Source organism: Alosa alosa, chromosome 19 (genome assembly GCF_017589495.1).
Source record: "Alosa alosa isolate M-15738 ecotype Scorff River chromosome 19, AALO_Geno_1.1, whole genome shotgun sequence".
Lineage (NCBI taxonomy): Eukaryota > Metazoa > Chordata > Actinopteri > Clupeiformes > Clupeidae > Alosa > Alosa alosa.
In genome coordinates, this window is record NC_063207.1 from 15,195,365 (window position 1) to 15,219,212 (window position 23,848).

Genomic DNA, 23,848 nt, shown 5'->3' on the forward strand with positions numbered 1-23,848 from the left:
ATCAAATGGTTTCACTGTTCAGTCAACGTGTCAGTGTATGTGTGTGTGTGTGTGAGAGAGAGAGATAGAGAGAGTGTGTGAAATGCATCTCAGCTATATATCAGTGATACAAATATCAATGAGACTAAACTCAAGGCTCATAGTCTGTGTGTGTGTGAGTTTGTGTGTGTGGGAGTGTGTGTGTGGGAGTGTGTGTGTGTAAGTTTGTGTGTGTGTGAGTGTGCCAGAGATTGCGTGTGTCATGTGTTGTAACAGAGCCGATGGCAAAGGTGGGGGCTGCTATGTGAGTGAGAATGAGGAGACAGAGAGGAAAGAGAGAGAGACAGAGAGAGAGAAAAAGAGAGAGTGTGTGTATGTATGCATGTGTGTACGCACACACACATTTGTGTGTGTGTGTAAGAAAACCCTATTTATAACTGCAGAATAGATGTTTGATTTCTGTTCATTTGAAGTCAGGCCTAAATGAGGTGTCTTACATAACACAGAACGATGCCGCACATGAGCAAGAAAGGGACAGAGAGAAAGAGGGGGGAGAGGGAGAGGAAGAGAGAAAGAGAGGAGGAGGGGCAGGGGAGAGGGAGGGAGAGAGAGAGAGAGAGAGAGAAAGAGATTACCTCTGGAATATCCTCTCTCGCACTGCACTGCAGTTGTTCCCCAACCAGTGAGGCTTCCATCAGTTCTCTCTCTCACACACACACACACACACACACACACACACATACCACAAGACACCACTCTATATTCAGACAGTTCTCTCACCCAGAAACGAGGCTACGCAATCCTACAGTATCCGTGTGCAAAAGGAGACACTCCGCTAACCAGTGCAACGCTATGCTAAGTTGCACTGAAACTATGGTAAGCCAGTGGGGTCAAAATAACAGGACTCTGTTAAGTAGAAATGCCATTTACTACACTCATTTAAATCATTACGAGAAGCAGTATACTATACGATCATTGTCCATTCAAGGGAGACGCTTATCTGTTTGGGGTTTTAAAGTGAAGCTTTGACCTTGCTTTGCCCTATCCTTGAAACTCAGCGATACTGGAGGAGCACAGCTGGGACCATTTAAAACACCCAAATGAACATTTAACCATCACATTTTAATAGCCCAACAACTCAACTACAAGGCAGTGAAAACACAAGTCAATGTCATTAGCAGCATTACCCTGACTAAAAACAAATTATTTTTTTGCCTTTTGCGTTCTTAAATGTACAAACAACACACACACACACACACACACACACACACACACACACACACACACGCACACGCACACGCACACGCACACACACATGCACAGAGAGAGAGTCGAGGAAATCTATACAGCATAAGTACAGTGCTACACCACAAGTATCAATATTGTATTATTGAATTATTAATGTCATTGAATTGTTAAATATGTATTTAACCTTTGGGTGGGCCAGAGTAACACAATAACAATACTGAGCACGGAAAAAACAATAAAATCAATCAATAAAAATAAATACATAGTCTCATAGGCATGTGATATTGACAAAAGAAGTCTTAAAGGAAAATTCTGGTATTTAGCACTTTGAGTCCCTTTTCTGGTTTGTTTTGGATGAACTAGAGTGGTGGACACCGAAATTTTGACGATTGGTCCTGTCTCGACCTCTCTGACTCGTTTTGAATCACCTTTGACTAGTCAAAGTCGCTGCCAGCAGGCATACTGTAGGCTACTCAAACATGTCCTAAAACAACCCTTAATGTTCGTTTTCAAAACTGTGCAACTCACCGAGTGGTTAGTGGTGTTCGTTGATGTTCCAAAACAAGTAGCGTAGCGAAATACTGTCGTATTTTATTTGGCAATTTGTAAAATCCCATTGATTTCTGTTGGAAGACTCATTGCACATTGATATTACTGCGCCACCGTCTATGCTTCAGGTTAAAATATTGAGCGGTTGTAAATAGTTCCACAATAGCAAATAAGACGGCTGGAAATCATACATTGCGCCGATATATTTGCTTTTAATAATCAACGAACACCACTAACCACTCGGTGAGTTGCACAGTTTTGAAAACGAACGTTAAGGGTTGTTTTAGGACATGTTTGAGTAGCCTACAATATGCCTGTTTGCAGCCACTCTGAGAAGTTAAAGGCGTTTCAAAACCAGTCAGAAAAGTCGAGACAGGACCAATCGTCAAAATTTTGGTGTCCACCACTCTAGCTCATCCAAAACAAACCAGAAAAGGGACTAAAAAAAAATACCAGAATTTTCCTTTAATATTTTCTGTCATTTTATGACCACCACTACATCCCTACTATGTAATGCTTCTCTTATTGCTAAATTCCTAACATTTCCCAATCACTAAAGTTTTGTTTTCCTCCATGATGTAGAAGCACCTAGCATAATTTGACAATGTCAGCTCGCACATCGTTCAATATTATCGTAGAAGATATACATCACACAACCTTAAGAGTATCATACCATAATCCAAGTGACACGTCAAGCTGGGCCTTTTCTCTCCAACCCATGACATACACACATGTCACAGTTTCAGAGTGCGTGTGCGTGTGCGTGTACGCCTGCGTGCGTGCGTGCGTGTGTGGAATGGGAAATGAATTCGGTCTAAACCCTTCTGCTTTTAGAGCAAATTAATAAAACATCACAGAGCCCCAACGCCATGCTGCTTAGTCAGCGAAACATGCCTCAACAGTCCATCCCTCAACAGCACCTCAAACCTACACACACACACACACACACACACACACACACATTCATAGTATCAAAAGAAAACTCCAAAAAAACTACATGAAAGCTATATTGAATATGTCTGTGCACATTCACCCTCTCTCTCACACACACACACACACACACACATACATACAGATACCTATACAGAGGTTCTAAGACACACATCATTCAAAACAGAGCATTCCAAAAATTCTATCTGCAAGTCAGCGGTGGAAGCTCACCACCTTTCTCTTACTCTCATCAGTGCACACACAAACACACATACACCACACACACACTCACACGCACACACACACACACACACAGAGGAAGCGGTCATCCCTCATCTCATCCTTATCATGAAACTAGCACAATCAAAAAAGGCCATCCCACTAATTCATGTTTTATGAAGCGCTTATAAATATGGAATATCCACCTATAAATATGGAGTAGCCGCTTATAAATATGCAACAGCCACGTCACTGCAGCACTTCTACACTCCTCACAGCCTATTTTCGGCCTCCTCCTTTCACTCCTCCACTCCCGTGTCCATATCACTCGCTCTTCCTAAAGCCACTCCCTACCCCAAAAAAAGAAGGGAGGAGGTGAAGACGAATGAGATGGTCACCTGACCTTCGCCAAGGCAACCTCGTAGTCTGACACCTTCCGGCATCACCATTTTCCGGCCAGTAAACATCTTCACTTTGATGACTATTATCATAGGGACTATACACACACACACACACGTCAGAAATCCTGAGCTGGAATTCTCTGGGGTCTGAGGTCCACTGAGCGGGGTGGGGTGGGGGTTGGTAGATGGGAAAAACAGATAAATGATGACTGGGTGGAGGGGGGGAATCCATCTGGGACTGACAGGCCTGCCTTAACCTGGATGGAGTGAGCACTTGAAGAAGGACAGTATAGAGAGAGAAAGAGAGAGAGAGAGAGAAAGAGGTATCAGCAGAGAGAGAGAGAGAGAGAGAGAGCAAAAAAAGGGAGGGAGAAGAGAAGAAATAGCCAAGGTGAAGATTTAGATTTATGAAGGCACAGTCTTGGAGGCCACATGCAGACACACATACATACACACAAACACACACAGTCCCACACCATATCATGTAACACACACACAATTCCCTAGTGGGCAGTAAACATCTTCACTTTGATAACTTGCTATTACCATGAGAACACACACACACACACACTTAATGTTGCTGAAATCACACACCCCTGACATGACAGCCTATGATTCAAATACTATGCTTTCACCATGTGCTGTGCGTACTAAACACACAAACAAACAAACAAACATGTAGTTCCTTCAGTTTCCACTCGCATCACCTCACTGTGGTTGGCTGTTTCCTGCCAGAGTCAGTGCTGTGACGAGCCGACTGACTCCCCCTGACCTGACTGGGCCATCAGTCCTGTTGTACTGGGCTACAGATTACAGTAGAAAAATACAAAATACTAAAGCAACAGCCAACCGACAGAGTTCAATCCAGCTCTTCTACAAAGGCAGCGTGGAGCTCAGATTATAATCTCCGTTTTCTGCCTAATCCCAGTGCGCTGTGGTACTTCCCATCCCACTGCATGCGTACTTCTTATCCACGCAAACGGCTCCCGCACGGAATTGAAGGACAAATAGTTGCTTTAGTCGGTGAGTTGGAATATCCCAGTGATTATTGTGAGATTTATCCCAATACTGATTGCTTTTCAAGGTTTAGTGAATGTATGAGCTTGCATGCGATTGCTTGTAAGAGAAGAAGTGTGTGTATGAGCGTGTGTGTGTATGTGTACACATGCATATGTGTGAGCTTTTCTCCTTTCTTTCCCACAGAAAGACACACACACACACCCACACTCACCCATATAGTCCATCACTCACACACATAACTGCCATCCATCCATAACTCCCAATCCCCATTCAGCCTCTATCAGGGACACAGTCATATTACCGTGAAGTGAGAATAGGGTCAGCCTCCACAAAAAGGGAATTATTTTATCACACGTGAGGAAACAGCTGGCCATGGGTGTGTGGGTTCCTTCTCCATTTTAAAATGACCAACCACCCTTATGTTCCTCCATTACAATATATCTTATGCTATTGCTGTCTCTCACAATTCAGTTCAAGTTAATGTAGTGGCATAAAAAATAGAGCATATTGTTTTGCCAATGCCATAAGTAAACCATAGCAAAGTCAGAAGAACAGAAAGATCATGAAATGTCTTTACGTAAACTTACATATACTTAAACATAGGACAACATAAGATGAGCAATGAGCATATTACAGAAATATTTATTTATACATATGTATAGAAACATTCTCATTCATGTTAACCTCACGTCACTCTAGTTGACAAAATGAAGTATAATATATTATAATCTTGGTGTGTTTTTGTTTTGTTACTGAACTTCGGTAGCAGCTGACTCTGAGGCCCCTTTTTGCGTTCAGCTTCTACAGTGTAAGAACAGTGCATCAAAGTGCACTACAGTGTAAGTTTTAGTGCATCAAACTGCAGTGTATTTTTGGGACTACAGATGCACTCAGAATTTCAGGGTTCACTTTTGAATAGATATCTCACACACACACACACACACACACACACACACACACACACACACACACACACACACACACACACACACACCAGGGTTAATGTGGCCATAAGCACATCCGTGAACTCCACTCTCCCCTTCTCACCACGAGCAGGTGGAGAGGATGTGGGGGGATGAGCATGAATCAGCCCCTCTCCTCCCTGCTCCTCCACACCACAAGCATGAGGAGCAGCACTAGGGAGCCACTGAGGAGGGAGGTGCAGGGTTAGAGATCATACTGTGCAGGGGGGGATGAAACAGGAGAGTGGGAGAGAGAGAGAGAGAGAAAAAGAGAGAGAGAGAGAGCATTGAAGGAGCACATCTGCACTACAGAAAAAAATAAGAGCCTGTAAGCAGATATGCCCTACTTAGACTTTTCACTCCCCGGACAACTGCAGAAAGCTGGGCTTCTCTGAGTACAGCTTTGTGTGTGTGTGTGTGTGTGTGTGTGTGTGTCTTATGCAGCTTGCGAGTTCCTAAATATAGCTGGTAGGAATGTGACCGTATGGCTTTTCGGGAAATGTGATTTTGTCCCCAGCAACACTTTTCCCTTTAAAAGTCAGCTTGGGGTAATTAGTTTGATACTTTTATCATAACCTCAGCAAGTGTGTGTGTGTGTGTGTGTGTGTGTGTGTGTGTGTGTGTGTGTGTACATTTATGCATGAGTAGTCCTGTAAGCATCTATGTTTGTCTGTGTATATGCAAGTGATTTTTTCCTCTCCCTCTAACAAATTGCAGGTTCACCCGTGTCCCATTCACTGCTCATTAATCTTTAGACACATGGGACTATATCTGCTCCTCTGGTGATCAATTCTGTGATGTCCACTGATGGCCCACCCACAGCTGTCCCCAGGTGCCTATAGTGGAGTCCCCACAGCCCTGTCCATGCGTGTCCCCAGAGCATACTGACCACTCTCTACCTCTCCCTCATCGGGCTAACAGCAGCAGTGACTTTCATTCACCTTGAGGGGACGCCTGCACTTGAGTATTTACGGAGCCAATTGGATTTGGGGGGCCCACTGATAGAGTGTGCCGAGAGAACTGGTGTCACAGAGAGAGAGTCCAGCCATCCCTCAGCACAACCAGCGTCCACAAGGTCAAGAAATGAGACAAAGGGAAACCAACAGAAGCCAGAAGCCATGTTTATTGCTGTTCCACTGCACCCAAAGGCTGCCCACGAGGACCACACTACAGCTGTGGTTCAAGCATAACTCTTACTGCTTGATCACAGTCATGATCATGCAGAATATGACCTTTATTAACCCTTTTTGGAAATAAAATTATTCTAAGATAACCACTGAACTGTACAATTTGCATGATTTGACGGATGTGGAGGATGGAAGCTACAGGGATGTACACTATGAGGATTTGAGAGGTTGAGGCTGTGGGTGAGCGCACACCCAGAGTTCCAATTACACTATGACAATCGGGGTCGACTATGCGTATTAAAAGGCAGTTTTTTTTCTTTTCAACTCAAATGTCAATAGTGTAATACACTTGTGTGTATTAAAGTCACAAGCCACTGTTAGGCACTGTTACTGACAACATTTATAAAATACATGTGCATACGATATTAGCGGGGGTCCGTGGGTTTACAATTCTGGCTGCTAAACACACCATTTTTTTTTTATATATTTTTTTTTGGCCTTTTATGCCTTTAATTTACAGGACAGTAGAGAACGACAGGAAGCGAGTGGGAGAGAGAGTCGGGGTGGGATCCGGAAAGGACCACGGGGCGGGAATCGAACCCGGGTCACTGGCGTACGGTGCAGGTGCCCCAGCCAGCCGCTGCACACTAGCTTTTGGGGGGGGAGGGTGGTCCAGGTCCTAATCAGGGGGGTCAGACCCTTTATTTTTTCAGAGTAGCTGTAGCTACTAGCTACAGGGGTGCCTCCCCTGGCACCTCCTCTCCCCTCCTCCCTCCCCTCCCCTCCTCTCCTCTCCTCTCCCCTCCTGTCATCTCCTCTCCCCCCCCTCCTCTCCTCCCCTCCCCTCCCCTCCCCCTCTCCTCTCCTCTCCTCTCCTCTCCTCTCCTCTCCTCTCCTCCTCTCCCCTCTCTCGCAGGCAGGAGATGTCAATCGCGGCGGTGGTGACGAGAGCTCTCTGTGATTTATGTCTGGATGACAGGAGCTAAAGAGATGACTTCCAGCGGGGGAGAGGAGAGGAGAGTGCAGGCCTCCGGCTGCCGATGAAGTTTAATTATTCACACGCTGCCTGGGGAGTGTGCTATGGCGCTCTGCAATGGTGAGCTCACCACACAGACACACACACACACAAATGACGTACAGGCCATCATAACCAAACTGTGGTCACACACTGAGTGTCAAATCCAAATAATTAACAACAGCAAGCCTAACTGAGGGCTAGGTTAACAACCATCATCTGTAAGTCCACTATAGGTATTAATATCAAGAGCTAGCCCACATTAGCATCCTGAATAGCCTTTCCATTTTATTTCTAAACATCTCCTGTGATAGTATATCAGCATCTGCTTATAAATGTCCTGATCAGAGAGTAATTGATGATGCATGAGCAACTTTTATTTGTAATATTTCACATAAAGGTCTGTGAAAAAAGCAACAGAAGTATCTGCCACGGCTCCATTCTATGTAGCCATCTAGACAAAAAGCTGTGGCCCCAAACACACTCACACAGCTCAACAGCTGAATAACATATTTAATCTTGTGTACCAAACTAGCATGCAGCCATATTGTCAAGCTTAAATTGATCCATGAATGTTTTATGCTGCAGATAAAAACTCACTCAACTCAACCACATCCAACCAAAGACTTCACAAAGCCCCTGTGCATTCTGGTGGGGTGCGGGGTGATGGCTGTGGCTGTGCGCTGTGAGCTGCTCACCTCCATGGAGGGGTGATGTAGGCCCTGTGCACGTGGAGATGGATGAGTGGGCCGCCCAACAGAGATCACGGGCAGATTACCGCTGCCTCCGGATTAAGAGCTCCGGAGGCGCACTGCGCACACACACACGCGATTGGTGTAGATCCGATACGTAAGTAGGAGGCGATGTTGTGTGTGTGTGTGTGTGTGTGTGTGTGTGTGTGTGTGTGTGTGTGTGTGTGTGTGTGTGTGTGTGTGTGTGTGTGTGCATAGATGCCAGCACAGCACAGATGGATGATATGAGACAAGCCACCATGTCTGTGTCAGGCAATCAGCAGACATTATGGCTAAAGCCTCCAAACTGTTCCAGTCATGTGTCAGTCACAGACAGCTAGCGGGGTTAGTTCCACTGACACGGAAGGGGGACCTCCACACCAGGCCTTGGATCTCATGATTCAGCCTCAGGGAAAGAGGCCTTTCACCCCCAGAGAGAAGAGGCTGGGGGTGTTATCACTGTGAGATGACCCTGGTTATGGCATGTGTCTGCACCCATGACTGCCAATATCGAATGGTCATGTGTGTGCTTATCAACACACTGCAGATCTCTCTTCAACATACCCATCCACCCCTAACACACACACACACACACACACACACAAAATAGAGACATACATAATATGAAATGTCACAGTGAAAGCGGACCTTGATTAGTGAATTTGCACATTAGCCATGGCTAGCGATCACATGTTCAACATTTCTGGCCCATTAAGACACAGCCAACCTCTCTCTCTCACTCACACTCTCACACACACACACACACACACATACACACCAGTAGACTAAAGACCCAGATGCCTAGAGCGGAGGGAAAATCTCCACTGAGGGCTTTTCCTGTGTTGAGAGCTTCCATCAATGGTGCTGTGCATGGATGTGTTATCACTGTGAGATGACCCTGGTTATGGCATGTGTCTGCACCCACGGCTGCCAATATCGAATGGTCATGTGTGTGCTTATCAACACACTGCAGATCTCTCTTCAACATACCCATCCACCCCTAACACACACACACACACACACAAAATAGAGACATACATAATATGAAATGTCACAGTGAAAGCGGACCTTGATTAGTGAATTTGCACATTAGCCATGGCTAGCGATCACATGTTCAACATTTCTGGCCCATTAAGACACAGCCAACCTCTCTCTCTCACTCACACTCACACTCACACTCTCACACACACACACACACACATACACACCAGTAGACTAAAGACCCAGATGCCTAGAGCGGAGGGAAAATCTCCACTGAGGGCTTTTCCTGTGTTGAGAGCTTCCATCAATGGTGCTGTGCATGGATGATGACCTAAGCTCTCTCTCAGCAGGCTAAGAACCCTGGATGAATGGGAATCACGGTAATGGAGTGGGCCAACATGTGAGGCTTAATGATGTTTCTCTCTCTCTCTCTCTCTCTCTCTCTCATTCTCACAATACAGTCCCGTGACAGTTCTGCACAGGGAATACATGTAGCCCACAGCCATGCAGAATGCAGCCCCCCCATCTCACACTCTCTCACACACACTTTTCTCTATCTGTTGTTTGCCCAAGATAACAAACCCCTCATATGTCTCAAAACAATTTTTGCTGCTAATTTACTATGTGTAATGAATTAGAATGCTACCTTCCCACACTTTCTCTTTCTCTCTCTCTCCCTTTCTCTGTCTCGGTCTAAACCTGGGCGCGGGAGATGGCAGCTGGGGCAGATCTGACGCGAGGCCGAGTACTCGGTGGAGCTCGCCACGACTCACTGCGCGGCGCACTCTAAAAAAAACTACAAGCGGCGCTGCTGCCACAGCCACTACCACCACAGCCACTGCTGGGAGGGGAGCCCCAGCGCCACGACTCTTAGGAGACATTACACTTTTATGAATGGGCAACCTAGTGTGTCGGGAGTGTCTGCCCTGTGGGCCCGCGCTGCTGCGCAGTCTGGTGCCGCCAGGAAGAGAAAACACACGGAGCGAGAGAGATAGAGAGAGAGAAGCGGAAAGGTAAGCAGAGGAAGGAAGAGAGAAAAAGAGGGGGGTGAGAGGAAGCAGGTGGCACACTGGTGTTCTTTGGACCTGAAATGCATCATAGGGTTGTGTGTGTGTGTGTGTGTGTGTGTGTGTGTGTGTGTGTGTGTGTGTGTGTGTGTGTGTGTGTGTGTGTGTGGCAGGGATACGATGCGAGTCCGAGCTTCTCAAGCCTAACAATAGCTCTTGGCCACGTTATATTGAAATTTGACTATACAATACTCAATGCTATACAGTGTATTATACAGTCTCTGCTCTGTTTCTAAGGAAGTTCCAAAAACAACGTCGTTCTATTAAAGTTTAGTTAAATAAATAAATAGCCTTCCAACAGGTTGAAGCGGAGCTTTATACCAACGTTATCGATTAGTTTCAGTTTCTCTCGCGCAGACGGCATTGAATGAATGCTCATACCACCACTTAATTGTAGGGCTCCATGTTTAATGACATCGATAGCAGAAACGTTTGTTTTCTTTTTTCGTCATCCGCGGTTTCTTGATCAACTGCGCAGCAAATTATCAGATGAAGCACCGGGCCTAATTTCACTCCACGACTCCAGCGGACCAGCAGTCTCCATGTTGCAGACCCATATTTTTTGAGAAATGCTGAATAGACCACAACCAATTTCAATACTCCGACAGGGTCACCGTTAGACTAAGGGGAGAAGGGATGAGAAAGATGTAGGCAATTTGTATTCTCAATACTTGGGCCTACTAAAAGAAATATTATTTTATTGCATTTGTATAGGTTGTTTAGAGTAAAAAAAAACAATCGGTCGGTATTAAAGCAAGTTTACAACCGGCAAGTCGGTTGGACTAAAAGGGAAAAAATAAATATTTGGGTTAGGTTCTAAATTGACAGGGTCGGTCGGGTTACGGCAAACGAAAATATTTTTAAGGATGGCCTAACTGAAGTCGAGGCAGCATCATACATGTCTACTGGACTGAAGTTAAATTGACATTCCATTTATTGGCTGGTAAATGTAAAATGTGGTGAGCAGGCAGGACTGCTATGACCACTTTGACGTACCTCCAATAGGCTACATATAGGATACAGTATATTTCTAATATATAGTATAGATAATAGTATATGCTGATCTTTCTAAGCAAAAATATTCCATATACTAATAGATACACAAATATACACATATACTTTTATTACAGTACACTGCTAAACAAAAGCAAAAGTTTCATTTATGGTGGGTTTTGTAGTGATACTGTGACCTACATACAGCTTTCAAAACAGAGGAGCACTATAAGCAAACCTCATTGGCCCCACAATATAACGTGTATCAGCTCCAGCTATGACAAGACACCTTTACCTGACGTATTCAGTGTCACATGATCACACAGGATTCTGGGTATTGTAGTAATATGCTTGCAGCGTCCTCCCAAGCTCTTAATTGACACCCAGCTGATGCCTGTGACATGGGGCCTCTCTGCTTGCTTATTTTCGACTGCCCTTCCCCCGAGTTGTTTTGTACATAATCGCTGTGTGATCACGGCCATGATTGATCTCGGAGCGTAGCCCGGCTACTTACTCCTGGAACTATCTTTCATTAAGTCATATCAGCCTGCAACTGTTGACTTAAGACTTGGACTGCGCCTTGGCAGGCGCCCAAGTCTTTCAGTGACATGGCCCTTTCTCCCGATTCCTGAAAGTCTGGCAGCGAGGTTCGTAATCTCATTACTCACTGTGTCCAGCGTGGTCTGAGAGGGCTTTATGGCTTCTGCTTAAAATGTGATCGTAGAGAGAGAAAGAGAGAGAAAGAGAGAGATACATAGCCATTTTCTACTGCTCTTCATTATATTCATCCTGCAGATACACATATTCTTACTACTCTTATGTTACTGTTTCTGCACTACAATGGTACTGTTACCACAGTGCACATAGCTGTGTACATACTGTACATGTCTGTCTATATGGTTCATACTTATAGATTCTGTTAATATACTGCTATTTATATTTATAGGCTATTTATAGTCTGCTCTTATAAGGTGACAGCTAATACACTGCACATATTTATATTTAATTTATTTAATTTAGTTTAATTAATTTAATTTTTATTACTGTGAACCACCTTCTGCAAACCAACTGTATACTACTGTCTACACTGTCTATATATCCTGTCCTGTTTATGCACCTTGTCTATACTTTGTATATCACATTGCACTTTTCTGCCTTTTTGCGCTTCTAGTTAGACGCAAACTGCATTTCATTGTCTGTGTCCTTGTGTTCTGCACAGTTGAATCTAATCTAATCTAATCTAAAGAGAGAGAGAGAGAGAGAGAGAGAGAGAGAGAGAGAGAGAGAGAGAGAGAGAGAGAGAGAGAAGCAAAGCCAATGTGACCTGTGCTGTCCATATCAAGGTCTGCTGGGAAACACTACAATTTCAAGGAAGAAGCATTTAAGGGCAATAAGGACTACCTTTACAAAAGTGTTTTGGAGTTACAGCAATAATGGCAAACAGCTTGCAGTTATTGGGGTGACAGTTGGGTCAGGAAGTAAAGCTCATCAGTTGCTTAATTCCATGTGTTGCAACTCTCACTGGCTTGCTCTTGGGTGCTCCTTGTTGGTAACCCCATAAATGCACAAATAGGCTGACACCAGACATAATTTCACCGCATTTCTTACATCCAGTAACTATATGCATGTGACAATAAACGTCCTTGTATCCTTGTATCATCGACGAGAGTGAAAGTTGAAAGACCACGTATTCATAGGCGTAGCCATATTGTGTATGTGTAACCTGCATTGTGTTAACTGTGTTCTAGAAATTGAGCTAAAAGCCCAGGCTGCTAGCTGTCTCACTACATCTCTTAAGGTGCCATGAGAAAGCTTTACACAACATACACACTGCACAGCTACGTATCAGGTGGCTACTGTTACACCACCCCCTACCCCCAACCAAACTCACTCCAGATCCGGGTCAAGGCACCGGGTCAAGTCTGTGTTGTATTAACCGCACGGCTTAGCCCTGCACTCGCCCCAACTCAAACCCGCGAACTACAGCACCTCAGATCGGGAGTTGAGCATGCTAACAATTGAGCTAAAAGCCCAGGCTGCTAGCTCTCTTAAACGTCCCACATACTCGACGCACCCGACCAGTAGCGCGACAATGTGACGTCACAGAAGCGCCGTAACCATTTATACTCGCGCGTGGTGGTGGCGACACTAGTTGCAATATTCTCTTGAACTGAGGTGTCGCTGTTGTGAAAAGACTAACGCTAACTACGTTACACAGCAGAAGAAGCTGCAGTAAGAAACACTAGTAGCTAGCCTCTGTGATGGTACTTCAGACTTTGGTTGCTACTATTCACAACTACCATCATCATTATCATCTAGTTTCCAAGGTGTGTGCACAGGTAGATAGATAGATAGATAGATAGATAGATATATACTTTAGTCATCCCGAGGGAAATTTTAATAATTTAAACAGTTTAGTTAGCTGGCTAGCTAGCTAGCAGCTGGCTGAGTTTGTGTAATTTCCTGAAGTTGTTCAGCCCTTAATAGATATCCTTTGTTTGAAAATAAATCGTTTCTATTCTTTCCTCTTAATTCCATGTGTTGCAACTCTCACTGGTAACTTTGCTAAGTTATCCAGCAAACTATTAAAAATTCACGACTGTAACAAAACACTGCAACTCTCGCTTGCCCTCGAACTAGTCCATCTTCCTGTTTCCGCCTTGTCACGTTCGTCTGAACGCTACCTTGCGCTACCTGGCTTAAATCCTGGTGCGCCAGCAAGATCTACGTGATTTTGACGTCACGTTGTCGCGCTACCGGTCGGGTGCGTCGAGTATGTAGAAGCCCTTACTAGCACATCTCTTCAGCCGTCAGAAGGGAGGTAGCCTACATACTGCACAGCTTCGTACCAGCCAGGGTTGTGCTAAATTCAGATTCTTGAATTTGAAATCAAGGTCAAAAACAGGATCTAGAATTATAATTTGAATTAAAGGAAGTAGAATTGAAATTCAATGAAATTCATATAAATAATTTTAGTGAAGCTTTACATTACAGGTCAGATAGGGGTGTCATGATTCTACAAATCCTCGATTAGATTTCATTTTCATTTTAAAGTCACGATTTGTTTGTGTATCAAGTATAAGTATAAGTATATATACTCTTTTGATCCCGTGAGGGAAATTTGGTCTCTGCATTTATCCCAATCCGTGAAATAGTGAAACACACTGCACACAGTGAACACACAGTGAGGTGAAGCACACCGGCGCAGTGAGCTGCCTGCAACAACAGCGGCACTCGGGGAACCTGACAGTGAGGGGTTAGGTGCCTTGCTCAAGGGTACTTTAGCCGTGGCCTACCAGTCGGGGTTTGAACCGGCAACCCTCCGGTTACAAGTCCGAAGCGCTAACCAGTAGGCCACGGCTGCCCGTATCGTATGTGATTCATTTACGTGTTCCAACCACGAGGTTGTAAACAAAACAAACATTAAACAGAGATGTTAACATGGTGAAATGAAACAACACAGAATGATAATTTGATTGTTTCAGCACACTCCGAAGAGACCCAGGGTTAGTGTTGAGTAGGCTTAGTTAGTGTTAATTGACGTAAATGAACGACAAAATACTTCCACACCAGTGATTTCAGAGTAGCAAGAGGGGCTTCGATTTCGGTGGGTTGATGTGTATGTGTATTTTTTAACTTGCTGCAGCCTAAAATTAGAGGAGTGTTGACGCCACAGTTCAGCACGTGTTTGTATGTGTTTTTGCGTCTTGGCATACACGCTGGACTTAACGTTGGGAATGTGGCTGCATCGTCGATTCTACCTTTGAGTTCGAAGTTTGAAATTGAATTGAATGGAGGCCAATTCTAAAATTCTGAATTTTGCACAAGCCTGGTATCAGGTGGCAAGCCTGACAGTCCATGGTCAAGAAAGCTTCACTTTTAACCAGTGAAAAAATGTCCCGGACAGAAACTTGTTGCTGTCCACATGACATGCCTGTTAAACAAGTATCTCACAAATCTCACACAGGCAACTGTAAACAACTTTAAATCAACCATGCTGACTTGATTTTGCTTCCAACCCTCCAACCCAGCCAAGGATGCTACTATTAAATGATGGTTGCAGTTGTCCCATGACAAGGGACAGGTGTATCTTCCAACATGGCATTGTTATAACTCATTTTAATATTCTGAGTTTAATTGAATTTATTCAAAAATACAACGATGCAAACAAAACAAACTATCTAAACACAAAAGTATTTAGCCAGTCATTTAGGACGGTCATTGAAGTCTTTCTTCATATAGCAGCTCATATGACTTAAGTCCTTTGTGTGGTAATATGGGAACTGCTGCAGATAAGGACACAGAAGCTAACAAGGATTCATGACTTATGTGCAGGAATTGTCGATAATCAATTAAACCCATGGTGTACAAGTGGTCCCAAGCTGATATTTGCATATAATTCCTAGTACTCGAAACACTCTTGGGTGGTTGAAAAGCTCTCAATTTGGGGGCACGGGGGTGGCAGGTAGTGTCAGTAACCCTGCTGGAAAGATGCAAGTAGAAATGCTGCAATATGAAGACCAAGCACCATCACACAGACCAGGCTGGGGTCCACCCTTCCCTGACCCCGAGGGGAACAGTGTTCCACTTGAAACACTGATGGCTGTGGCTTTACCAGAAGTCAAAATGCAATATGTTGCAAAAGGATGGCAATAAGAGATACTGCAAGTTACCAAGAGATGCCACAAGCATGCAGTCCAGAGCTAAAAAAAAAAAATCACTAACCAACGCTCTGAACAGTCATTTTCTCCTGTAAAGCTACTACCAGACCCTGTATGACGGGCTATCAGAAATGATCGCCCCAGTGAAATAAAATTCCCTCCATAATCAGCTTTTCTATAACCTGGGTGAACCCAGATTAATCTGTATGCACATTTGAATTTGCTCTGCAGATCCGTCTGGCCATCCTTGAATTCACAGCGAATTCCAAATCACCAAAAATCCAGGAACCAATCACAACCACTTATCTAGAATGGGGCGGGCTTTATATAATAAATGACGGTTTGCAGTGCTTTGAATGGCTGCGCTGATGGTGTCACAGAAGTGTGTTTTCCTTGGAATTGAGTAAAGACCTGCATATAAACAGACGTTAACAACAAGAAAGTTTCAGTCAGTCAGGCCACCCTTTCAGCTCTTTTGACTTGCTATTTGGAGCGGAAAAAATTGACCCCTGAATGAGCACGGTCTGTCTACTAAGTGTTTATCTGAAAGGCTCTAGTTGGTACTTTGATGCCTGAAACTTCTGCCACACCAGCATTCCATGCAAAAAAATGTACCAGAAGAGCTGATATCAAATATTACCTGGAAGACAAAATAATAATTCATTAAAATGGATTATCTTTTTTTCCAACTGAACTCTTCACATTTCTGACCGATTGATGCTGAACATTATGAACATCATTTTTTGTCATGTCTATGGAATGGAGTTACCAAAGACAGTAGTCGACAGTAGCCATCAGTAGCCAACGTAGACTATACACTTACTTTCATTTAACCTATTTGACCTTGATTGATTCAATTAGATTTTCATTAGCCTGTTCTTTAGCGTGAATAGACGTGTGATGATATTTTTTTCCGACTATTCTAAACCAAGTCATTCTATAAGGGGTGTACGTTGGGTGTATGTTTCTCTATGAAGAGTCTATGTTGGGTTTAGGGTTGGGTATCGTTTGGGTTTTATCCGATACCGGTGCTAAATCGATACTTTTAAAACGGTGCCGGTGCCGAAACGGTGCCTGAACAGGTACTTTGTTTTTAAAATGTTTTAAATTAAAATGGTCTAAAGCATGAATTGCTTTTTTTTTTATTGATAAGACAAATTTGAACATGAAATTGAACTGTTACATTCAATTTGCTATCAATATCTCATTGCTCCTACGAATATAGGCCTTTAAATGTTAAAACAGCTTGCCATGCATGCACACACAATGGTAAGCTCGCTTTCAAGTTTACCCAGTGTAGGCAGTTTGCCATAAGGTATGTTAAAACCGCTTGCCATATAACTGCCAGGTCATGGACAACGGCATTTGGAAGCAAGCTAATCTAACAGGGACTGTACTTTCCAGTTAATTCAGTGTGTTCCCAAATGCTTCAAGAAATTTCATGTCTTAACCCATAACACGCAATAGTTTTTAACATGTTAGTCTACATGTCGGTGTGGAAGTGTTTAGATCCCAGTGCTAGCCTAGTAGGCATTTTAACAGCAACTATGGCTATGCGCTAACACCAGAGTCAGCTGAGTTTAATTAGCGATAACATACGGAGATTGTTTCGTAGCCTCTTTGACAGCTCAGTGACATCAGGTATGTAACCTACATATTTATGTTTTTGTCAGCTAACTTTTAACATGATCTTCATATTCATTGTGATGCTATATGGGCCTCATGCACATGAAAGATTAATATCATGCCATTATGTTGTTTAGAACACACCGTGAAATAAAGTTTTCACCTTACAACCTACAGCTGATAACATTTCAAATAAATGCCAGTTAGCGCATTAGCAAGGATATTGGGTAACATATAGGCTACTGTTGATGTTGTTTCATAGCCTTTTGCTTGTGTGTAGTTAGGCCCACTGCTAGATTTTGACAGGAGCTCAGCGATATCGCTTAAAGTAAGCTACTTGGGCTCCACGAAGCTGTCAAACACTGTCCACTCGCCTATGTGGTGCATCCAGTGTTTATGTTAGCTAACTGTATCTGGATGTGTTGCTATCAGAGCAAGACGTTAGAGATGGTGCATGACATGCAGTGATGCCTCCGTATAAAAAAATAAAATAAAACAAAACGCTATTTAAGCACCGAAATGAGGCACCGAAATCCACGTTGTTATTAAATGCAGTTACTACCGTTTGCGTCGGCACCGGTGCCATATTAGAACCGTGTTTCGGTGCCCAACCCTAGTTGGGTTTAAGTTTCTCTATAAGGAGTGTATTTTGGGTTTATTTGGCATTGGGGTGGGCAAGCTTGTGATTTCTCAAACTTAAATAAAATGCATAATATATTATTTAGGATGACCATTATGGTTCTAGTTAAATAAATATTTCTATTACTTTATAAATATCTACCTTACTACATACAAATCGTCCTTTTGTATTTGAGCTATTCTAATTCATTTAGCCACCAAGATCTTAAGAAATGCCTAACCGAAAGGGCTAGTAGAGATCTAGAAAATTTGCAAGTCCTGCAGTTTACACCACCTTACTCCTGAGCCCACATTCCTACACAAACATCCACCCATACATGCAAGTCCTCCGCACTGCCCCACACACACACACACACACTTCTCCACCAGGAGGCAATACAATGAAAGCAAAGCAGAGAGGGAGCATGGTGACAGGCAGGTACCTGACTTTAATTTGTTCTTTCAAGCGCTCCAGCTGTACTGAAAAAGGAAAAGAAGCGAAACAGAGGAGTGTGTGTGTGTGTGTGTGTGTGTGTGTGTGTATGGCATGCATAGCTGCGGATGGATGTGATCAGCACTTTGAACAGCACTGAGACAGGCTCTGACAGGCTGGTAAGACTCTCTCTCACACACTTCTCACACACACTTCTCTCTCTCTCTCACACACACACACACACACACACACACACACACACACACACACACACACACACACACAGGCTGGCAAGAGCCCTGAAGGAGCCTTTGATGCTGGTGTCTTTGAATAGGGATGTTGATAGCAGCAAGAGAGAAAGATAGGGAGTTTTTTTCCCCCACTTAGGCCATCCTTAAAAATATTTTCGTTTGCCGTAACCCGACCGACCCTGTCAATTTAGAACCGACCCAAATATTTATTTTTTTCCCCTTTTCGTCCGACCGACTTGCCGGTTGTAAACTTGCATTAATACCGACCGATTGTTTTTTTTTTACTCTAAACAACCAATACAAATGCAATAAAATAATATTTCTTTTAGTAGGCCCAAGTATTGTGAATATAAATTGCCTACATGCAAACGTGGCTCACTTAAAAAAAAAAACCTGTGGCGTCATCTCTACACCATTGGTTTTACGCATGTCACACTATGGCCTACGCTTCGTTTCATTCACACAAACTGATGACGCTTTTACTTGGCACGAAGTTCTGGAAGAACTGTGGCCAGATCTTTTCTCATCCCTTCTCCCCCTAGTCTAACGGTGACCGTGTCGGAGTATTGAAATTGGTTGTGGTCTATTCATCTATTCATCATTTCTCAAAATATGGGTCCGCAACATGGAGACTGCTGGTCCGCGGAATCGTGGAGGAAATTAGGCCCGTGCTTCATCTGATAATTTGCTGCGCAGTTGATCAAGAAACCGCGGATCGACGAAAAAAAGAAAACAAACGTTTCTGCTATCGATGTCATTAAACATGGAGCCCTACAATTAAGTGGTGGTATGAGCATTCATTCAATGCTGCCTGCGCGAGAGAAACTGAAACTAATCGATAACGTTGGTATCAAAGCTCCGCTTAAACCTGTTGGAAGGCTATTTATTTATTTAACGAAACTTAATAGAACGACGTTGTTTTTTGGAACTTCCTTAGAAACAGAGCAGAGACTGTATAATACACTGTATAGCATTGAGTATTGTATAGTCAAATTTCAATATAACGTGGCCAAGAGCTATTGTAGCCTTCTTTCTGGGTACATGTAGATGAGCCCCATGACCCAAAAGTCTGCCATGACCGGCCTCAGGTCAAAAAGAAGTTTGAGAAAGGCTGGTCTATATAACCTGCATCAGAATGAGGTTTGCAATGGTGCCTGAAGGCACGGGTTGAAGACCCAGTCAGTTACGATCACGATATGTGTAAATTCATTCCCTCGTAATCACCATGACCAAAATTGTACTTTTTTTTTTTTTTTTGAATCTTGAAAAAAAAATATTGACCTACCTACCGACCCATTTTTAATTTTTTTTTTTTGGCTGTTCCTGCAAACAAAAATATTTTTAAGGATGGCCTTAATTCTCCCACTAAATATCATGATTGTGTTTACCAATTGACTTTAGATGTATGCTTTAATTGGTTGCAAATTTGATTAGTAAATTCTTAAATGACAAATCCCACTTCACATGATCACCACCCAAATGCACATATGGTCGAGCCTTAGAAGTCAATCAGGAAGTATAAATACCACACACAGAGATGTATGTGCACACACACACACACACACACACACACACACACACACACACACACACACACACACACACACACGTCACTGACTTCACACCTGACACCTGAGCACTGGTCCCTGAAATACCCACAATGCCATTTCCATTCCAATGCCCTAATTTAGATAGAAACGCTAATCTGTACACCATGTGTAAGCCGTGCATAGTTTATGCCCCTATGTTTAAATATAGTCCTAACATACATGTCTTTGTATCAATTCTGTGTTCCAATCCTACAAGAAATGTAAAATGTGGCTCAAACAAAATGCTATGGCCTACGGTGGTCTACAAAGCCTGTGAATGGCACATGAAAAGCAAAACACTCAAGTCCATAGCAGCATTGAGTTGTATGAACTCAAAAAAGTCTGTAGTTATCAAAACCTAAAACAAGCTGGTCTGCCTTTGCTGGTTTGAAGGACTATGACGGCATCCTGTTTTGGAGAAAATACATGAACAAGCCATAAACATGTAACACACCTTCTTATGGTGCAGATGACCCTGGGAGCACCATGTGAACTACCAGCTTTCCATATGCAATTTCCATATGTCTATATGTCTTTTGAAGCAACACATTTTCTAGCATATGGCTTTACAAGAAGACTGGTGCCTAAAATACCATGTGCTGTATGGCTTTGGAACAAGACACATCTAAGAGGGATCATTTGAAATTGTTATTTCATAGTAGCCTGGGTGTTCCCATGCTGCCTTGCGCGCGATTTGATTCACGCTGCTAAGGCAGCCTGGAGACCATGGAGCAAATTTTCGCCTGAGATAGGGAACCAATCACAGAACAGGGGAAAGCAAGGCGATGATGAGCTATGCACAGACGCATTTGATAGACATCCGTGGCACCCAATAAACGGATCTGGGCATTTTTTTCAAATACGAGAAAATGAACGTTTGGTTCCCAGACCACGTCTCATTGAGAAGTGGTGGCGCTAGCCAGGCTAATTTCATAGTATAAATGGATTCCCAAATATAACAAAAAGTCCTCCATTTTAGATTTAATTTCAATATTAACTGGTTTCAGAGTAACATCACACAACTATCTCAGAGTAACATCGACCAATCACAGACCTGTCCCTTCTTCGTTCCTCCCACATGTGTACTATGTAGCTGTGGGGTCACCAGAAAAAGAAAAAAAAGTTCTGTACATCTAATGAAATCATGATGTTAAGAGGAAAATTACACAATACCGTTAAACAACCGGCATACAATTAACCAATTACGCCCCAAGAGGCTAACAAACCACTTAACCCAGGTTGACAGTTTGCAATTGTTTAGTTATGTCATTTGCATGTACATTTAGAGTATCAAAAACAACCTAGACAAATCCACACACACAGTGAGGGCAGAGTCAGCTTTTTTCTCAGACTGATGGAGCTTCACACTGCATTTGACAATTCACACTTGTCTCTCTCTGTGGTTCCTCTGCTTGGCTGTTTGGAGTTCCGCCCCCACAGTTCTGACCAGCATTTGAATGAGTGTCTGCAGTTTAGTACTGAGGTCACTGCTGTGTGGATACCCAGCCACTTGGAGTATAGCAAAAAAAAAAAGGGCTTTGCTGACAGAAACAGCCTTCTTCATGTTCTGGTCCAGAAGAGAGACCACACACACACACACTCCCATTAGACTAGACCATATTCATTTGGGTCTATACCACTGCAATGGTTCACCTGTCCATTTGATGTGGACAACTAAAGGAAAGAAATTCGAGCACTGAGATGCAACCTGGCTCTCAGATGCTGGCAAGCAACAATCTATTGGGTATGAGAGGGCAAAATTATTGATAGCCCAAAAGTCAGGTTGCCCACTCCTATCAAGATAATTCATCAAAGACGCCCCCTTAGAACTAATGCCAACATTTCTCCCTTAAACCAAAGCAAGCCAGAGGCAACAATGGCACATGCTAGTACTCAGGCATTGCCAAGGCAATGATTCCAAATTCGCATAGTTTACAGCGCCTGCCTAGCTGCCCAAAATGCACATGCCCAATCGTTTAATTATTTTGCTGTGTCAGTTTCATGACTGTCTATTTGTTCCCTCTTTTTAATCCTCCTTTACTCTACTCGCGCCAACTATGCACCACGAACACACACACACGCGCGCGCGCGCGCGACGCGCAAACAGTAGCTGCTGCCACCACGAAATGTCAGTGCACAGCGAAGGAACCGTGCTAACCGATCAAACGGGGAAAGGGGAGAGAGAGGAGTGGAAGGGGGCTCGCTGGTGTGACTAACAGCACATTAGCTGATGTCTTCATATGAAAGGGCTGTATTTGGTGTCCACGGGAATCCCATCAAACCTGTCTCTGCCCGTTCCAAAGCTATGGTGGAGTCACCGCTTCTGTAGGCTACATGTGAGCGCGAAGAGCATCGAACGGCAGCAGCTGAACGTGTTTCAGTACCCCAAGCCAGTGGACAGCAGCTTGCCTGCAATCTCATCGCGTACAGAGGTGTGGGTGTGTGTGTGTGTGTGTGTGTGTGTGTGTGTGTGTGTGTGTGTGAGAGAGAGAGAGAGAGAGAGAGAGAGAGAGAGAGAGAGAGAGAGAGAGACTCAGTCCCTAATGTGATTGTGGGGAGAGGGTTCCCAGGTACATGTCTGTACATGTTAGGATAAATTCCCACAAGGCAAGAGGGACCGCAGACGGAAACGCACCGTATATCATAACCATTTAACAGTGAGAAACTCCAGACCAACAGAAAAATATGGTTGACACGTAAAGTACCGAGAGCGTCCACGCCACTACAAGGCAAAATACACCCATGTCACGACTTGCTGTCAGTATCAACCGAAAAGACCATTGAGAAACAATTTTCATAGGTTGTCAGACGCGGCAGAAGGCAGAGGCAGCCTATCTGATCGGTCTCAACGAGGCAGTTGGACTCGAGGTGACAAATATTGGCTGACTCTGTTTCACATATGCCGCTAACAGCACCAACAAGACAGCTCTAGTGGCCATGCATGCAACCAAAATAATAACCTCCAAAGCTAGGAAACCAGTAAAAAAAATATAGCCTGACCAAAATGAAACAGCGTAACCGACTGCAGATGACATGCTGATCAATTTCGAACCACCGTGTGCTCCAAGGCGACATTTTCATATTACAGTTGCAACCAAATAGCATGTTCCGTTTGCGGATTAACCTGCAAGGGAATAGTAGGCTACACTGATCATTCATTTAGGTTGTAACAAAACATTCCATAAGACTCTAATCATGATTTCCATAGCTAAGGTTAGCGGTTCGATGTGCGTACAATGTATGAATTATTCATCATACAAAACTGTTTTCCTGACAGCGAGAAATGAAATATGCAACAGACCGCAGATCAATCTAACGCAGCTAGACGGTGTATCAGAAGCGTCTGAAAATGAAACAACCAAAAGAAAATGTTATACACGAAGGTATGTAGCCTACAAACGTCGCCCGAATTGAGTCGAGGAACGCGGCTGTGGTAGCCTACAAGCCT

The 23,848-nt window shown here is 43.6% G+C and overlaps 1 protein-coding gene across 9 annotated transcripts in view; it reads right to left on the reverse strand.

Annotated features, from left to right (window-relative positions):
- The window catches only part of gphna (gephyrin a), a 78,931-nt gene that overhangs the window by 54,755 nt on the left and 328 nt on the right, over positions 1 to 23,848 (reverse strand). The window lies entirely within an intron of this gene.